Consider the following 21,477-nt stretch of genomic DNA (forward strand, 5'->3'; position numbering starts at 1 on the left):
AATAATTTAGTACACAGCATCGTCCTTTTTATCCTGTAATATTGGCCAATGGACGTTGCTAACTTCAACTACCAATTTTGTAAAAATCTTGAACTTCATCCAAATTATGTATTATTTTCAAGGCAGCTAAATTCAAGTGCAACATATACATTGAGCTGCAAAAGTTTCTTATCATCTACATCCGATTTCATCTGGATAGATGCACGCTTGATAAAGCTAGTTAGTCTAGCGAAATATTGCGTTTATTTTCATCATTTTGTAAATATTTTAAACATTCTTATATTTACATACTAAATAGTGTGTTAAAATTACATTGTTAGGCAATCTATAATTTTATTTGTGTAATTGAATTAATCTCTGTACTGATTAATCCACACTCCCATAGATTTGTATGTCATGTGCTGCTATTTATAGGCACTTATATATATATATATATATATATATATATATATCATATTAAAATAGTTAAGAAATTCAATAGAAGTACTAATTTATCGTAGGACATATAGAAAAATCAGTCCGTTCGGAACAAATATAAACTTAAGTAGTTTTATGCATATCAGCCCTGACTTTTAATCGTGAGGTAGGAGTATCGGTCATTTGGTATTAATGAAACTGGGTTTGCATGAAAAAAAAAAGACTTATCGCATAATACCAGAAAATTATGTTTAATGTTAGATGATAAGAAAATATAGCTATAGGCCTTCATTTTGTATTTTTTATTAGACTGTCTAGATGCTTCATATGTGTTTTAAGTGTTAGCGTTTTGTATGCAATACAGGGCCGGATCCAGCCATTTATAAAAGGGGTGGTTCCTAACCCAGGATAAAGGGGGGGGGGGGGGTGGGGGGGGAACCTGCACCCCCCCCCCTTCTGGATCCGCCACTGCAATAGTTGTGTTTTATAGACTGTTGTACGTCATTTGGTCTTTTTTTAGTTTTTGCTATGGCGTTGTCAGTTTGTTTGTCTTCGACTTATAAGTTTATAATCTGCATCTCTTGTGCTGTCGTATAAAATTTATTCACACGAATGCTGCATCTTAACACATTCATCAATACACAAATCTAAATAAAGCTTTCTTATAAAAATAAGGAGATGTGGTATGTTTGGTAATGAAACAATCCACTCTCGAGTATACGCCAGAATTCAAAAGCCTGATATTAGCAAATGTGACTTACTTACTTACTTTAGTCAGAGATATCTTAAATCTAAATTCAATCGGATACGTGGATGGAAGGGGTAGAGGCGGATTTAGAAGAGAGGCAGGGGACCCGCCCCCTTTTTGTGAGAAAAAAAAAATTGGTTGATTATTTAGGGAATCACTGGAGCGGGCCCCCTCCTTATGACAGTCAGTGACGCCCCCCCCCCCCCCCCCCCCCCCTTACCTTCCCTTATGAAAATTTCTCGATCCGTCACTGGTGAGTAGTTCATAAAAATATAAGTAGTTTTTTTTTTTGTGACAAATAATGTATTTACGGTCACAGTGACAAAAAAACTATAAAATGGGTTTACATAATAGAAAATAACGGGCAAAAATATAAATAGAGAAACTAGACCCCCCAAAGAAATAAGAATAGAGAATAATTAAATGCTAAAATATAATGAATAAAGAATAATAAGCAAAAAGTGTAAGTATGTAGAAATATAGCCTAAAAATTAAAACAATACAGAAAAGAAGACCTTGAGTCGACGTCAGTACTCAATATTGGAAAACTATTAAATAAGAAGGCACAGAAAATTAATACACACACACTGTTATCAACCACAGACATGATCTTTTTCTCAATTTGCCTAAATCGTTATTTCCGCTATACAACGAAGGTGATGAAAAGCCATCAATTTGAAATAGTTTCTCAAATGAGTAACTATCCCTCACTTTTCTAGTGTAAAGTTTTTTTTAAATACACATTTTATTTGAAATGGCACATATTCAGAAAAAATCAACAAATTTTCCAAAAGATGAATAAATAGTCTTAAGAGTCAATTTCACAAAACGACTAAGATTGATCGTAAGTATACCGGAGTTTGTTTCACTAAAAAACGTATTCCTAAGATTTATCATCAGTATACTGAACTGTTCATGACTTACGATCAATCTTAATTAGGTCTTTCAACTTTTCCGTGGAAAGACCTATTGAATTTGTTCTGATTATTATTTTTGTTTTCTTCCGCCTAATTTGTTTCTTTCGTTGTGTTCTTGTTTTATAAGATGTCGTTTATATATTTGGAATATGATATCGTACAGTTTATACGCTTTTGAAACTAAGACTGCTTAATCGAATACTTTACGTTGTAAGAGTTATCTCCCCAAACACTGTTTTTCTTGTGGCCACTACTCCTTCGCAAGCGTAAAAGTTTACGACAAATTTATTTTGCCAAATTGCTCGTTACATCTTCAGGATTAGGATGACCATTTAGATCGAAGCTATCTGGAGACTCCATATTAGAGTTATTCCCCCTTATGCATTTGATATGAGTGATATGCATTTCTAACTGGTAAACCATAAGTGATAGAGACAAAGGGGCTCTTGATTTGAGGTCCTTGGTCCAAAAAAATGAAAATTAGGTCAAGGTCATAGGTCAAGGTCATATTCTAAATTTTGATTTTGGCTTATTTTCACTTCTTTCCAAAAACCGTATAAGATATCGACAAATTATTTTTACTAAATTGTTAGTTGCGACATGTCGTAACACGTAAATTTTGATTGCAAGGGTACGTTGACCGTAAAGGAAAGTGTTCTCTACTATTTTTTTTCTTCAGGTTTGATTAAATACTTACACTGTTTTGATATATTAGATTCAGACTTGTATATTGCATTAATTTTTTTTTTTATTATTATTTCATAGACACAGATCTTAATATTGTATACATTTATTTTTTTGTAGGAACCTAGACATTTTGGTTTTCAGTGATTACAAGTGAACTAATTCATAGATTATTTTTATTTCAGTTAATTTTTTTGTGATTCAGGCGAGATTATATATTACATTTATATCTTTTGTAGATTGGTTACTTTGGTATTAAAGGAGATAATTCTAATATAATTTATTTATTTGTAGATTCTTGCATCTAGTTTTCATTTTCAGAGGAGATTGTCAATTGTTTATTTTCATTTATAGGGATACTGGTTTAGTATTTCTCTTTGATAAAGGGAAATAACTCTTACTCTTTTGTTATTTTACAGGACATTTACTGGTTTATGGTAGGTATCCTTGATAGTTGATTACTTTATTATATATTCAGTCTCATTTTTTGTTTTACATTTTCTTATATATACAGGCATACTTTATCTTTTTGAGAGTTTTCTTATTTAGTACACATCAGTTTTCCTTTGATAGTAGATATTCATTAGCTTATTACTAGTTGTTTGTAGATGTATTTTCTATTAATATCTGTCATTTTCTTTATTTCAGATACGTTTCTTTATATATTTTTTTCATTTGATATATTACATTTAGTTATATTATTTGCACAGTAGATACTTTATATTTCTTTAGTACATTTCTTGCTTAGTGGATACTATAGATATATTATTAGTATTTAAGTACTTTTTTTTTTATTTTAGGCACTTTACATATATTTTTTTTCTTTGACTGATATTTAGTTGGTTCTATATTTACACCTGTAGGTGTTTGTACATTCAGTATTTATTTTTTTTTATTCGTGATTTACACCTGTAGGTGTTTGTTTACTCAGTAAATAGTATTTACTTCGTCATTTACGCCAATTGGTGTTTGCATAGTAGTACTTTAGTACTCAGCTATTTTTTTTTTTTAGATTTATTATTTAATAGTAGTCAGGATATAAAATCAACATGGCCGAATATGAGGATCTCGTACAGAAGTTAAAGGATGTTGAAGATAAACCAATAGAAGAATTATCACTAAAATTGCGAGCTTTAATAAGGAGCATATTACCAAAAGGAAAGGAAGAGACACATGCAGATGTTAAGCCGGAAGTTAAACAAACAAAGGATATTTCAACAAACATCAACTCGCCAAGATTACCAACATTTTCTGGAAAGGATACCCCTGGTAATGGAGAGAGTACATATGACCTTTGGAGATATGAACTGGTTTGCTAAATCAACGACAATACTCATAGCAAGGAATCTATTATGCAGTCCGTAAAGATATCATTGAGGGGACATGCAGGAAAAGGCGTCATGCGTCTTGGACCTGAAGCCAATCTCACTCAATTCATTGAGAAGATGGATAGCGTGTTTGGAGTTGTTGAGGAAAAGGAATATGTGATGAGGGAATTTTACAACGCTACCCAGAAGGAGGACGAGAACATTACCGCATGGAGTTTTCGACTGGAGGATATATTGGAAAAGACCATACAAACAAACCAAGTCAAGAGACACGATGCAGATGAAATGTTGCACGACATGCTCTGGAAAGGTCTACGACATGATTTAAAAGCCATCAGCCATTATGAAAAGGAAAATACACCACTTTTGATACATTGAGGATAGTTTTGAGGAAAATTGAGAAAAACAACCTGTTGGATGAACCACCTAAACCTACCAAGGGTACATCAAAGAAGGCTATTGCTAAGTTAGAGAAGGATGATGATGATGATGATGATGATGATGAAATGAAGGGAATGTTAAAGGCTATTTCTACTAGACTTGATAGACTGGAATCAGGAGGAAATCAACAACGTCAGCAACAGCAACCTAGCCAATACAGTTTTCGAGGTGGAAATAGAAGTTATAGAGGTAATGGATATCGAGGTAATAACAGCTACAGAGGTAATATATACAACCGAGGAAACTATCGTGGAGGATATAACGACCTTGGAGGATATAACGATCGTGGAGGATATCAAGGAAACAACTATACTGGTAATCAGAACACACAAGAGCCAAGTAGAACTATATATTGCAGACGTTGTGGACAGGAAGGTCACATGGTAAGAGGATGTGTGAATATGCCAGACCAATACAAGGCTTTAAACACCAACCAGTCTACACCACGGGGCAGGTCGTAGACGAGAGGAAAGACAGTAGCCCTTTGGAACATAAGCAAATATGCAACAACTTAACATCAAATAAAATACCTGGACTTTGTGGAATACCAACAGAAGCCAAAGTAAGAATTGAAACAACAGCACTCCTAGATACAGGATCAACTGTATCTACAATCAGTACCAACTTTTACCAGCAGTATTTATCGCACTTACCCTTGAAAGAATTTAACCAACTTATAAAGCTTGAATGTGCAGATGGGAAAGCTTTACCATACATTGGATACATAGAGACAGAGTTGCATATACACGAATTACAACAGGATATACCATGTATATTACTTATCGTACCAGACAGCGATTACAACAACAACGTACCACTCTTGTTAGGAACTAACACCCTTAGTCACAGCATTGAACTTTGTAAGGAACAACATGGATGCAAGTTTCTTCAATTAGCAAGGCTTACAACACCATGGTACACATCATTTAGATGTATAACATTACGAGAGAAGGAATTAAAGAAGAACGATAACAGAATAGCTGTCATAAAAAGCGCTGAGACAAAGACTATACTAATACCACTAAACAGCAACATACGAATATCAGGTTACGTCGACAAAGGATTACCTTACCATACATCAGCAGCCATAGTACAACAAACTTCACATTATGTCATGCCGTCAGATTTAGATATCACTCCATCTTTGGTAGATTACCATCATGGAATTCACAACCGTATAGATGTCAACATCAGTAACGTAACTACTAGAACAGTCACCATTCCACCTAAATGCTTCATTGCTGAAATTCAACCTGTTTCTATACAAGATCAGCCAGACAAAGATATAGATGACTTCACAACACCATTGTTAGATCAAGTTGAGATTGCTGAGCATAACCTGTCAACTGATGAACTTCAAAGAGGAAAAGATTTTATTACATCCTACAATGACATCTTCTCGAAGAGCGATATTGCTGTTGAACACACTCACATGGTTAAACATCGAATAGAACTTGATGATTCAACACCATTTAAACAACGCTACAGAAGGATACCACCATCTATGTTTGAGGAGGTTAAAGGTCACATCCATCAACTACTTAGAGCTGGTATTATCAGGAAGTCATTTAGTTCATACTCATCTAACTTGGTAGTAGTACGCAAGAAGGACAACTCTCTGAGACTGTGTGTGGATTTTCGCTCCCTCAACATTAAGACGAAAAAAGATGCCTACGCTTTGCCTCGCATAGAAGATATATTAGATTGTCTGGCAGGAAACCGATACTTTACAGTCATCGATATGAAATCTGGATATCATCAGATAGAGATATTAGAAGAACACAAGGAGAGGACAGCCTTTACAGTTGGTCCATTAGGATTATATGAGTATAACCGCATGCCATTCGGTATCACCAACTCTCCAGCAACCTACTAACGGTTGATGCAAGACTGTCTCCATGATTTACACATGAGCATCTGCTGTATATTTATTGATGATGTCATAATTTTTTCAAAGACATATAAAGAACATCTAGAACGTTTGGATCAAGTCTTCGAATGAATCAGAGAAGCTAATTTGAAGTTATTGCCATCAAAGTGTGCATTCTTCCAATCACGAGTGAAGTACATAGGCCATATAGTTTCTGAGAAAAGTGTCGAGACAGATCCAGCGAAGATGGATCGTATACACACTTGGCCAACTCCAACAACACCGGAAGAAGTAAGGAGGTTTATTGGTTTTGCTGGATATTATCGAAGGTTTATCCACCATTTCAGCCAGGTTGCGAGACCACTTACCGATTTAATGCCAACACCAAAAGCAAAGAAGGGAAAAAGAATTAGAAGAAACAGAAAGCTTGGACTTGGGGAGACAAGGAATAAAAGGCATTCAAGGAATTGAAGGAGAGACTTGAATCAGCTCCAATACTTGGTTATGTGGACCATCAGAAGTCATTTGAGTTGCATACAGATGCCAGTAGTCTAGGATTAGGAGCAGTGTTATATTAGGAACATGAAGGTCATCAGCAGGTCATTGCATATGCTAGTCGAGAATTGACTAAAGCCGAGAGACATTATCCAGCTCAAAAGATGGAATTTCTAGCCTTGAAGTGGGCAGTCACGGACAAGTTTCAAGATTACTTCTATGGACATCCTTTCCGTGTACGTACAGATAACAACCCGTTAACATATGTACTGACCACTGCAAAGTTATACTCAACAGGACACAGATGGTTATCATCGTTAGCTGAATATGATTTTGACGTCACATATCGTCCAGGAAAGAACAACGCAGATGCAGATGCATTATCAAGATTACCAAAACCAGATGAGGGAACAGTTATATCCAAGGATTCGATCAAGGCCATCTGCGGAGTCATATCATCACCTCATGTTGCTACATTAGCAGTAACAACAGATGTTTTGGATACAACCAACATTTATATGCATATGCAGATAGAGGATAACAGTATTTACTGGATTGGAGAGACAGGTAGGGGAGGCTTTATTGTCAGTGATCACTAAGGATTGATATGGTTTTATAGTATTTTGTGATATTTCTATTTTTTTTTATATTAACTTAATGATTGTACTCTAGTTTGTTTCAGATTATACTCCTTTAAAATGATAGAGACGTCATTTTACACTGAGTGGGAGTGTGTGCCAGAGTCATATTTGATTGGTAATCAAATATGATTAGTATTAGCTAATATAGTTTTAGTCATATATTTAGTTACTTTGCTTATTATATTTGATACAGCTATGATTTTGAATCTTTAGTATTCAGTTTCATACTTTCCTATATTGGACCTCAGTCATTTTCCTGTACTGAACCTCATTCAGTTTTTGGAGGGAAAGTACTGGTCATTCTATTGGTCACTTGTGAGTTGATTAGGTATTCTCCGTTGATTCCTTTGTTACCATTTAATTTTCTAGTGACAGTATTGTTACTTACCTGTTTTCTTAAGTCTTGGTGACATTTTGACAATATTTGATATTAGAGAGTATATATATATTTCATACTTCTGTTGGAATTCATTATTCATTTCTACAGGTTAGTTATATTCTTTTTTCTAACAAGAACTAATATATTGATGTTTAACATATTGAATAAAAGACGAATGAATGAGTTGAATGAGAGTATGCAGAAGAAGTGATTAAAATTAATAACACACATATTAAAATATAAACCTTTATTAGTAAAACATATTTGGTAAATGTCAAGTAGTATAAATCATTTAAAACAGTATATAAACTTCATAATATTATATACATTTAAAAGTACATTTGTACAGAGATCTTATACTAAGATTAGTAAGATAGACATTTTATTGAGTACATTGTGTTTTGATTGATGTAAGAGTAATGCTCAGGTCAGTGGACTTATGAATGTTATATTTATTTTATTCAGGTTATGATATAGAATTGGTTATAATATAGATTTCAAGTAGACGGTTCCATGCATGACCCATATACCACATATATGGTAAGGAATGTTTTACATGTTTTAGTTTGTGATTGTCTTCTCTATTTTGTAACTGTATAGTCTTATAGTGTTTATATGTAATTTGTCGGAACACTATCATTGAGATTGCTAGTGCTTATGCTTATTTATAATACTTTAGAGCACATAATTATGAGACGTTATTTGTGCATTTCATTTCTATATAAGATTGAGAATTAATAGCATTGGAATATATTTGACTTATTCCCCTTTGTCTATAAGTCTGTTTTATGTTGATATGTGTTGTCTATGTAATGTGTAAGTATTGTTGTTATATATGTTGTAGGGTTTAATAATACTATGCAGTGTGAATAAAATCACTACAAGGAACCCAAGATAGTCCATTTGTACTTATTGAGCCTTTTTGACCTACTATATATAGGTTAAATAAATTTATTCATATATTTGTGATTGACTGTCTAGAATTATTGAGGAATTTGAACCATTCCTAAGTGACAAAAATAACATCTATATATATCCGGATAATATAAATGACAGTGGAGGATCGAGCGGGGTGGTCTCTGGGGTTGAGACCCCCCCCCCTCCCCCCCCCCCCATTTTTTTTTTGGACGATCAATGCATTTGAAAGGGGACATATGGTTTGAACCCCCTTTTATTCTTGGTTGGGAACCCCCTCCTTTTTGAAAAATGGCTGGATCTGCCCCTGAATGAGAAAAACTCAAGAAATTGTTATCAATAAAGAAGATACATGCAGTTAAAATGGTCTTCAGTTGTTTTATATTAGATACTTTATACCTATATTCTACAGTCATGACAGTGCAAATCAAAGGAAAATAATTTAAATTATCTGGTAGTATCAATACAACATAAATATTCAGCAAAAATTCTACAAACTTAACCATACTCTATTCAAAAATAAATATTATACTTCAAGATAAAAAATAAAATTTAAAATCAGGGCGAATGGACCCAGGGCAAACAGATATTAAGGCTAACAAATAATTAAGGGCGATCGTGAATCAGGGCGAACGGATCCGGATTCAAACTCCAGTAGGGTAACTACTATAGTATAGGTCAAAAGGTCATGCTTATAAATTTCGTCAGGTCACCAATACCTCACTAAACAAAATGAAATAACAATTAACATGTAACAGACAATTTACATCTTTAATTTCAATATAACTTTGGTTTTAGTTATGAATGTCTTTCTTCTACATTTTTGGATAAATACTCATGATCATGATAATCCGGCAAATTTCCAGTTTGACCATCTTCAGTAGGCCTATCCCCACAAGAGACCAAATGATGCACAAGTTATGTATTATAAGGTAACGGTATGACTGTCAACAATGAGCAAAAGCCATACAATCTAGCAAGCTATAAAAGGCGGCTTAAAGGCCTTGAAATGACAAATGTAAAATAAATCAAACAAGATATTAACGGTCTGACGTTTATAATTTGGGCAACTGTTAAGAATTTAAAAAAAGCCTTAATACTGTAAATTTTTGTGTGCATTTATTATTGCTGATTTTGAATAATGGACAAAAATGCGAGATGGATTATTGTGATTTCAGGAAAATCTGCATACATATAAGGTATATGTATCAGATATAAGAATGCAATACAGCTCTCAGTTGCATTATTGGCATTAATAAAAACCTCGCAATAATTTCTGAATATATGGTATTGTAAGATTCTCAAAGTGTACACATGGAGCTGTGAAACTGTTACATTAATCATGCTAATTAAACATGTTAAAGATTGACAAAATTAATTCAGGGGATAATGGCACTACCCCTTTGTTTTTAAAGTCGTCGGAATCAATCGTTTATATTAATTTGCATGTACAAATGCATACACTCATGCAGTAGACATGTGGTCTTCAAAAATAAGAGGTATCTATGCTATATATTTGACAAGATCTTAATGTTAGTATTACGTCATTTTTTTTTTTGCCATGTTTTCGCCAGACATCAGATCTTGATTTCATCTGAGTTAACAGTACATCATTACTTTGATTAAAGTTGGAAAAAAATTGTTTGTACCAACAAAAAAAAACTTGCCCTTACAAAAGACAAAGGAGTCATTCCTTAATAAATAAATAAGTTTGATTTAGAATTATGTGTTGATCATTTTTTTATGTTTAGGTTGTCAGCAAGATGAAAAGAACAATGCAGTTCAAAAGTAAAAATGTGGATACGCTGAAGTACAAATGAATGCATTAAAAGTTTATATCATGGAGGGCAGAAAAGGAAAAGAAACACTTCAATTTTCCTGCTTCTGAAGGATAAGTGAAACTCATCTTGTTCGGTAAGTTTTATGCCCTATTTTGATAGTTTTTGTGCATCCATCTGTCCAGTCCTTTTTCTGAATTGTATCCGTTTATAGTTTTTGGTTACAGTTCACCATGAACGTCAGTTAGTCACTTGTGGTTTTACATGTATATATTTAAAATTTAGTACTTATGTTCATATGATGTATTTTTTTTTTACATTTTACATAACTTTTTTTTCCCTGACTTCATGGATCACTGAACATATAGAAATGTCATAATGTGAAATTATAGTACATTCTTAGGTTAAAGTTTAAAGTTAAAGGGACATAGCTTACAATGAAATTGAATTTCGTGCACAATTTCAATATGTGGTGAACTTTTAAATTCAATGCCAAACTAAGATTTTTAGCCTGATTACATAATTGACTAAACATTGACACATGCTAGTGTTCGCCAGGCATGGTGTCCTGTACTGTCGCTTAGTATGGAGTTTTTGTCAATGTTTAATAATAGTTGGATTTTTGCATGACATCCTGACAACTGCTTTTTAATCATGTTAATACATAAATTAAAATTAATATCTGACATATTGGTGTTTTGTGAAGTTGGAAGTAAGTTATTTGATAGAATAATAATGTTTTGAGATTATCAAAATCAAAAATATCACATTTTTACTATTAATAAGTAATATTTAAAAAAATACAATTTAGGATGAATGTATAAACATATTTAAAAATGAGACAGCAACCGAACAACACAAAAATAAAAAAAAATAAAATATTATGTTTTTGTATCAATGTTCTACTTCCAAAGAGTTCAAGGTATTTTCTCATTGAAATAAAACAGAAGTTGAACTCTTACAGAAGCTCAAAGTATTGCTGTTTCTGTTGTTGGCATTTTGTATATATTGCAAATTCTTGTGAAAAATGGAATGTTATTGTAATTGCCTAAAGTTTTAACATTGATCTATATATATATAACTGGGAAAAATACCTAAATGTTATAGAGAAGAATACATAAATTGATTGTTATATAATATTAAAATAAGAAGATGTGCTATAATTGCTAGTTTGACAAATCTCCACCAGATACCAAATGATGTAGGAGGTAAGCAACTGTTGACACTGGACGACCTTTAACAATCAGAAAAATCCATACCGCATAGCTATTTTTGTTGAAAATGATATGTTCTTGCTACATGTATGCCAAATGTTTTTATTTTCCATAACTTAGGATTTTATTGGTTCTTTTTCAGAATGATTGAAATGCATCACTTAGAATAAAGGGAGAAAACACAGAAACAAGACCAGAACAAATTCAAAGACAAAAGTCAGATCAGTTATTATTTTCATCAGTCAATTAATTGAAGTTCTATTAGATACCAATAGATATTGAAACCATAATAAAGACAATGTTCTGTGCTGTATGGCCAAAAAGGGGACTATACATTACGATCACACAATGCTTGATGAAAAGAAACTATTAATATTTTGGGTGGAGGGATATCCTGAAAAAAATTAATTGATGTAAATAGCTATGTTAAGTCTAATAGTAGAGTTTAAATGTTTTCATTTATTTCAAATGTGAAATAATTTTGTTTCAAAAAAAGTATTCTAGAATTCATAAATAAACATATATTGATACTTACATTATCTGCTTTGTTGTTTATATGTTCAGTGTTGAACAGTTATAGATCAATATATTGCATTAACATATACAAGGAAAAAAAGATATTCAACTAAAAAGATTCATCAACCATAGAAACAATACTAGGACATTTATAACTAAAACACACAAAAAACACTGTACTTAATTTCATTGACGTTTAAAGGAAATCAATCATCCCATGGGATATTAAATATCCATGAGATATATATAGTCCCATAGAATTTTGTTGTCCCATGGGACAACAAATATCCCATGGGACTACAATTATCCCATGAGACCCAAAACAATCCCATGGGATTTATCCAAAATCCTATGGAATAATGGTCAATCCCATGGGATTTTGCCCTGTCCCATGAGATATTGAAAATCCCATGTTTTTCTATATCAAATTGCAAAATATATTAAATAATAACAGCAGAAAAGCAATGAATTTATTGAATCCCATGTAATTCCGCACATTTTGGTTATAAACATGACACTGTAGCTCTAAGGAGAGGCGGCGGCGGATTTGCAAATGAGTGTTTTGCAAATTAAAAGTGTCCAGTGTTATAATACAATAATTGCATTACATGTATGTCTCGTTAGAATCCATAATTTTGATTGGCTTATGAAGATGTCGAATTCAAAGTATATACAATGCAACTTGTAAAATATTTAGCAAATTGCAATCATCTTTATCATGGGATGATAACTTATGGTTATACATTTAAATAAATTAATCATATTTCAAGATATGTTGTCATCAATTTGTTTTTAATTAGTACACTTTTATAAAAGCTTGCACAAAGTACATGAATAATTCGAAACAATTGTGTTGAATAATGGAATGCAGAGCTGGTAATCTTGTGTTGCTTTCATATGGCATGGGTTGGTTTCATACGAAATGAAAGCATATGACGGAATCAAATAATTCGTCTTTCGTCCAATAAAATGTCAGCATTGCATGCATTGAGCCCCTGTTGTGAATATCAATGAATATATGAATATAAATATCCCCATTTAACAATAATTTTGGTTAAGTCATACATAGATGTGAATATTTGTTTTTCTTCATGTGACAAGTTTCATGCTAGAAGTATAATTATGTGGAAATTGGTCCTTATTGACACAAGAATAACTGAGGGTGACACGTCGGTGCTCATTCCCCAAATCCCGCGTTCTGTAATTTCTTCCCACTCCCTACTATTTTCTTTCTTTTTCCCAGATCCCACATTTTTACTCCAAATATCCAACATCCCCACTTTTTTTTATCCCCTATCTCTCACATCGCCAATATGTTTACCCCCTATATCTCACATCCCCATTTTTTTACCCCTTTTTTAAATCGCCCTCGGGTCTGTAAACCACTATGTAAATCCGACCACAACAATTCATTCACATGTACGTATATAGGTTAATCAAAAAGCCTTTGTGTAACACACAGTGTGTACTGCAGCAAATTATACAAAACAGTGCAAAATTTGAATAATTACAAAAAGGTTTGTTAAATAACGTGGTGCTTGTATACTTCCTTAAATATAACACATTCCTAGACAAGTTATGTAAGGGAACGACTATGTGATTTTCAGGGTGTGGGATTTTGAAAATATATATACAAATGTGCTAGCCTGGTAAGAACTAAAAAACAAATCTTTCCCAAGGCGATATGAAAATTTATATCTCTGTCATGAAAATCACGTGCTTTTATACACTAACCTCTGCTGTCTATTATGTATATTTTGTATGAATTGACCTTTTGTACACGTCTGTGTCTGAGGAAAATAAAGTATTTGTTGTTTGTTGTTGACACGAAAATGGCAGATTGTTATTACGTACAAAGGTGAAAATAAATTTTTCGCGCGAAATATATAAGCCCGCATCGAAACAGGTTAAAATGTAGGGGTTAATCCTCCCCAAAAAAATCAAAATATAAAACCTTTAAATCAAATGGTCCACATGCCCTTAAACTTTCCTTTTGAAAAAATTGTTTCAGAAGGGGAGGGAAAAATTATTTGTTCTGTTGAAAATTATCGAAAACAAAAAAAAACGTAAAAAAAATATTGATTGAATAAAGTGTTATTCCTGTAGTTATATGTTGTTTGTTTTTATTGTTAAAGTTAAATATTGTTTTCCCCAGAAAAGAAAACAAGCCCTCAAGTTCTTTTTTAGATTAAGAAAACAAAAGATTAAAAATCAATACCTTCAATATCAATACATATTTCTGGTACTCACTTTTGTGCTTGACCACACGTCTTCCATAATCCAAAGTGACCTGTATCTTCTGGTTTGTACCAATAAGTAGTAGAAAATCCTATTACATGGAAAATTAATGATAAAGCATTTATTATTATACCCCCAATCACCATCCGTGGAACGTCTGCTAAAAGACTCGCCATTCTCCTGAGTTTTGCTAGATTTGTGTTTAAAATTGGGTTTACCGACCTTTTTATTAAGATCGTACATGAGTTGACCCCGACAATTGCAGTTTTCAGAAATTGAAAAAATTGCTAGATTTATCAATATCCTTGAAAACTTGCACGTACGCGGATCACGATGATGACAGTTTCCTGAGGTTATGTGACATTTTCAAAATGTTTTTGTTGTTAAAGTATACATGTCACAGGTGTGTCTGTGTATTTCAAGGCTCTAACGACTTGATATTAAAATTTAACGATAAAAGTTTGAAAATGAATGAATACTACAGATTTTAAAGACAATAGTAAACTTTGAGAATTGACCCCAAAAAATAAATGAGAAGGATATGTCAAACGAATATCGATGTCTGATGAATTGAGTGTTTATCAAAATAATTTAAAAAACAAAAAATAAAAAAAACTTTAAAAATTAAAATTAAAATTCTCTTGAATGGTAAAATTCGGCATTAAAGGGTAATAACTCCTATAAGAAGTCGTCGGATAGTTTTGATGCATAAAGATAATATGTAGATCTCATCATTCTCAACAATTCTACCGTCGTCAGATTTTCTCTATTAATAGCAGTTTTCAAGATAATAGACAAAATTTGCAATTTACCCCTATGTTCTATTTTTAGCCATGTCTGCCATGTTGGTTGGGAGGCTGGGACATCGGACACATTTTTTTTAACAAGATACCTTAGTGATGAGTGTGGCCAAGTTTGGTTAAATTTGGCCCAGTAGTTTCATAGAAGAAGATTTTTGTAAAAGTTAACGAACGATAGACGCCAAGTGATGAGAAAAGCTCAGCTGGCCATTTTGCCCAGGTATAGGAATGATTTTTTTTGTGGATCGATTCACTCAACCAAATGTTTCATTCTTGTTTCATTTTCAATGTTGACATTCTTTTCCTTTTAATATCTGAATACATTTGTAACCCATCCCCACCTAAGGGGTTAAATTAAAGGTCACATGAATATGAATACGGATTCAATGAGGTCGAACTATTCACGTGCAAGTGAATAATTCATCAGCGATGTTTCTTAGCTTATTTTGACAAAACTGAACCAAATTGGCTGCCGAAAGCGAATTATTATTTCACTTTATCACTTTCATTAATGATTGAGCAAAAAAAAATCATAATTTATTTTCTTTTATATCTCGTAGCTAATGCCCCTTTTAAATTCTGTAAACTATTTTCCTCAAGTAATATTAAAGTTTAAAAAAAAATGTCGATATATTAAAGCTGTTAATGTGCAAGTATCTCCTCCTAGTTAATGTATAACATTCTTTTACACATGCACTGTACAATAATATTGTTGTGTACACTTATATTACCATATGTCATTAGTTTATGAGAAAAAAATCATTCACAAATTCTTCCAAGGTCATTCTGAAAGTGATACCGTGTTAGTGAACAATTGGTAGGATTCATTAAGCGATATTGATTTAAAATTTGGCACCAGATTTCTAAATGGCATGAGTATTGAGTACCAGAAGTCCGATTTTTGTAAGGTTCTCAATATCTTCGACATTTTAATTATAGCTCGTGTTGGTTCAAATTTAAAATTAACTTTTTGACATTTTGGGTGAACATATGTTTTTTGAAATACAGTGTATTTGAAAAATCAAATTATGTTATTATATGTAAATTGCGATTATAAATGTTCTCCTTTTTGGCTTTTAATCAATGTAACCAATTTCATTATATGGAAAATGAATCTCCTTGCATATTTTTTTTTTTTTTTTTTTTGGGGGGGGGGGGGGGGTTACTATTGAACTTACAACTTTTGTAGACACGATGCGATAAAACTGATGCTATGTTTTTTTTATTGTCGACTGTGAAAGACCATTGCAAAGTTATGTTTACCTGTATCTGAGACTACTATCCTGTACGTTTCTTTAAAATTTGATTGCATTGTGGTTGGGTTTCTGTTAAAACTTATGATATATAATTGTTCATATTCTTACACAGAAAATACCTTAAATAACCTGTCGGTCGTTTTCATGCATCACTAAAATCCGTATAAATAGAAGGGGTTGTAGATGTTATTTTAGTATGTGGCACTTGTAAAATTACAATTTCCAGTGTAAACAACAACGTGTTAAAAATCGACTGGCTTTGTACTTTCATTTCTTGTCAAAGGATTTAAATTGAATTTAAGTGCGAATTGGAAATTCTGCGGGACAATTCTTTCTAAAATGGCTTATTTAAGCAAAAAAAATATTATGTTTTTCATTGTTAATGACTGTATTAACTGAATATAACCACTGTGTTACCGGGATATTGACAAAGCTTCCTTGGTTATATAAAATTAAAACTGAACAGCTAAATTATGAAGTGGCAGTTTCCGATGTTGACAATGACGGCGACCTTGAATGGATTGTTGCTGGAATTCTGGCTTGAATTTTGTTCTAAAATACAATAAAAAATCTGGATATTTGGACAATATTGCCAAACAAAATACACCTTATAAAAACTTAGTGGACCCAAAGGGACAAGCAATTTGTGTTTGCGCATGTGACATTGATGGTGACGGTCGTGAGGAAATTTATTTTTTGAACACCAATAAAGAGTATTCGGGATTGTCAAGTTATAGTGACAAATTATTTAAATGGAAAAATGGGCAATACGAGGATATTTTATTGGATAATATAAACACAAATTTTCAGGCTAAAAATTATGCGTGCGTTCATAGATTTGGGAGCGGAAAATACTCAATAGCAGTGTCACATGGCGGGAAAGGAAATTTTGCTTTACTTGAGGTGGATGAATTTAATCCCTTAACTGATCGGGAGAGCGGTGTACTAGTTATACGAAATGTGGCAGAGGAAACTGGGATATCAAAATCAACAGGTGGACGAGGTCCTATCTTAAATGATATCGGATTGTCCGATATTTTCTTTGCGAACGAAGGAAATGAATGGATTGGCAATCCTGGTGTAATGTTCTATTCAAAAACCTAGTAAATGGGACTTTTGTCGATATTGCAGCAGAATCTGAGATACTTGACGGAAAGGAAATAGACGCGGTATCGCATTGGCAGATTTGAACAACGATGGTCTTCTTGATATTGTAAACAGAAATTGGGAGGGCAAACATCGAATTTTCTTACAATCTAAAAGTAAGAATGGAGAAAGACATTTCAGAAACGTAGCCTCTGCATTTGTTGAACAACCATCTGCAATAAGAACTGTTTTAGCTGCAGATTTCGATAATAATATGCAGACTGATATTTTTATGGATAATATTTTGACCGATAGCAAACCACAAACAAATTATCTGTATGGTGTAAAAGTCTGTTGGACTCGAATATTACAAATGAGACGTTGGTGAGGCCACTGAAATGGAGGGATATGGAACAGGCGCCGCTTATACAGATATGAATGGCGATGGTGTTTTAGATCTCCTGATATCTTATGGAGAAAGTAGCAAACAACCTCTATCAGTTTACACAGCGAAAAAGGAAAGACTCTTCATAATAACTGGCTGCGGGTTAAACCACTGACACGGTACGGTGCGCCAGCACGAGGAGCGCTCGTGTCACTCAACACGGGTTCAGGTGTCCGCTTAACACAAGTGATCGATGGCGGTTCAGGCTACCTATTCCAAATGGAACCAGTTGCACATTTTGGTCTTGGGAAGCATAAAGCGGTTACCGTTGAAGTTTCATGGACAGATGGCGAAAAAATATCGAAAAAGTTCAATGATAATGAAATTAATAAATTAATTACCATACAACATCCAGTTCTAGAAAACATTTACGCGAAAACCGATATCTCAAAAGACAATTCTAAATTTAATGTAACAGTCTCAACTTCATCTAAGAAAGAACTTTGATGTTTCTCATCATAAAGTGTTGCTTCATTCGATTCCACAAGTAGAATAAACACAATTACTTAAAATGAACTAAGTTTTTCACTGTACGAATTATTCACCACAAATGACATGTGTTTACTTTTGTTTTGTTTAAAACCAGTTATTAAAAAAAGTTATTGTATTGGATTTTTTAGGTTTCGATTAACTCCAGAAAAAGGGCTAGGGCTAAAGCGAAACCAAACCAAACAAACAAAAAAAAAACAAAAAAAAACCAACTAATTGTTCTCCTCTTTGCCCTTTAATTTTGTCTTTATGGATAGTTGTCCATATTGACTTTTATATCTCATCTGCTGATGTGCATATAATCGAAATTTTGAACACAAGAAAGCAATCATGTAAAATTATCTTATCCAAACTGTTCATGCGATGTTGTGTTAACGTATAGTGTTATGCCTTACATATATTTTACCAGAAGTACTGAAAACAGAAATGCATGGACTTCTGATTTTACCGAATTCTCATTTTCTTAAGTTTTTACCTATTAAAGAGAGGCGAAAGATACCAAAGGGACATTCAAACTCATAAGTCGAAAATAAACTGACAACGCCATGGCAAAATAAGAAAAAGACCTTAAGACAAACAACAGTATACAAGCACAAAATAGAAAAATAAAGATTGAGCAAACACGAACCGCACTTTAATGCTGAATTGCAATAATTGATAGACTTATATCACGAGATTTGTATTTTGATTTTCAGTTTAATTGTTTATATGTATAATATATTGATGCGTTTTCCCTTTATTGTTACAGTACTGTAATAAACATACAAAATGAATTTCAAATCAGCAGTGACATATTCGTTAAAACACTAGTATTTCATGTTCCGAAGACTTCATATGTATAAAAGGAGATGTGGTGAACACGTCAATTAGACAGCAACACATTATATTTATCAGTAAAACTAAACAACAAAATTTACCACAAAACATCTTGGCGGGTCTATTGATTGATTGATTGATTGATTGTTGGTTGCTTAACGTCCAGTGGCAAATCTTATCGCGTCAACATACAGTCTTTAACACAGACAAGTGTCTATATAATATATCAAGCATTTAATCGTTCAGAGTCGAAACAAGTTTTGAATTAATTTTGCCATGTTTGCAGCTGTTATCAAATTTCTATCATTAACACAACATGCATTCTCTAAATAGAAACAAAATTTCATTAAAATATAACACATAAAACAACCGCAACTCTTGGTTGGATAATGAAATTACTGTCATTCAGTTTGAACATTACAAATGAGTGAGGGGGTGCTTTTTTCAAAATTTCCCCTTTTTATATACACTTCCCACTTTTTTCCCGGGTCCCACCACCCCACTTTGCTTTAGCCCCTATATCCTACATCCCCACTTTCTTACCCCAATATCCAACATCCCCACTTTCGTACCCCAATATCCTACATTCCCATGTGTTAACCCCATTTACCACATCCCAAAAGCGTGCCATCCCCTCTGAAGTTTTGCAAAACAGTAACATGTATGTGCTATCAAGTTAATAGAAATAAGAAGATGTGGTATGAGTGCCAATGAGACAACTCTCCATCCAAGTCACAATGTGTAAAAAGTAAACAATTATAGGTTAAAGTACGGCCTTCAACACGGAGCCTCAGCTCACACCACCTCGGAACAGCAAGCTATAATAAAATTGAGAATGGAAATGGGGAATGTGTTAAAGAGACAACAACCCGACCAAAGAGCAGAAAACAGCCGAAGGCCACCAATGTGTCTTCAACACAGCGAGAAAAATCCGTACCCGGAGGCGTGCTCTAGCTGGCCCCTAAACAAAATGTGTACTAGTTCAATAAAAATGGGCGTCACACCAAACTCCAAAACATATAAATGAACAAAAAATTAGAAATATACAAGAATAACAAAGGCCAGAGGCTCCTGACTTGGGACAGGCGCAAAAATGCGGCGGGGTTAAACATGTTTTGTGAAATATTAACCCTCCCCCTATACTTCTAGCCAATGTAGAATAAACAAACACACAGCAATACGCACAGTAAAACTCAGTTTAAAAGAAGTCCGAGTCCGATGTCAGGATAGGTAACAAAAGAAACAAAGCAAAATGACAATGATACATAAATTAACAAAGGACTACTAGCAGTTACTGACATGCCAGCTCCAGACCTCAATTAAATTATTGAAAGATTATGTCTTAATCATATAAAAACCAAGTACAATCCCTCCCGTTAGGGGTTTAGTATCATACCATCATAAAATATATGAGAAGAACATAACCCGTATCATGCCAACAACTGGTTTTAGAATAAATGTGTTTATTTCCGATGCAAAGACCCTATGAGCAGATGAGTGAATCAATATCAATACCAAAATATGCAATTCTTAATGACTTGACAACAGTGTCGTAACTATATCCTTTCCGAATAAGTCTGTTTAAAGGTTTGGTTAGCTTTTGAGGTGAATGCCGACATTTTTGTGCTTTGTAAAGAATATTACCATAAACGATTGGATGTGAAATACCTGAACGTATAAGATGTCTGCATGTTAATTTAAATTTACGAATGATGTCCTTGTACCGATGATAAAATTTAGTAAATGTTTTGACTAGTTTGTGATATCAAAAACCCTGGTGTAATATTTTTTCAGTAATACAGAGATTTCTTTCGTTAAAATCAAATACGTTGTTACATACACGAGCGAATCGAACAAGTTGAGATACACACCATAATATTGTGACAAGGGAACGTCACCATCTGAAAATGGATAAGTAACAATAGAAAATGAAAAATCATCTCTTTTGTCATAAATTTTGGTATTAAGCTTCCCGTTAAAGATATAGATATCAAGATGCAGGAA

The 21,477-nt window shown here is 33.2% G+C and overlaps 1 pseudogene; it reads left to right on the forward strand.

Moving 5' to 3' along the window:
- The first annotated feature begins 17,019 nt into the window (after positions 1 to 17,019).
- On the forward strand, positions 17,020 to 18,615 carry LOC127723922 (cartilage acidic protein 1-like; annotated as a pseudogene).
- Positions 18,616 to 21,477: the final 2,862 nt, after the last annotated feature.

This window comes from Mytilus californianus, unplaced genomic scaffold (assembly GCF_021869535.1).
Source record: "Mytilus californianus isolate M0D057914Y unplaced genomic scaffold, xbMytCali1.0.p SCAF_13, whole genome shotgun sequence".
Classification (NCBI taxonomy): Eukaryota; Metazoa; Mollusca; class Bivalvia; order Mytilida; family Mytilidae; genus Mytilus; species Mytilus californianus.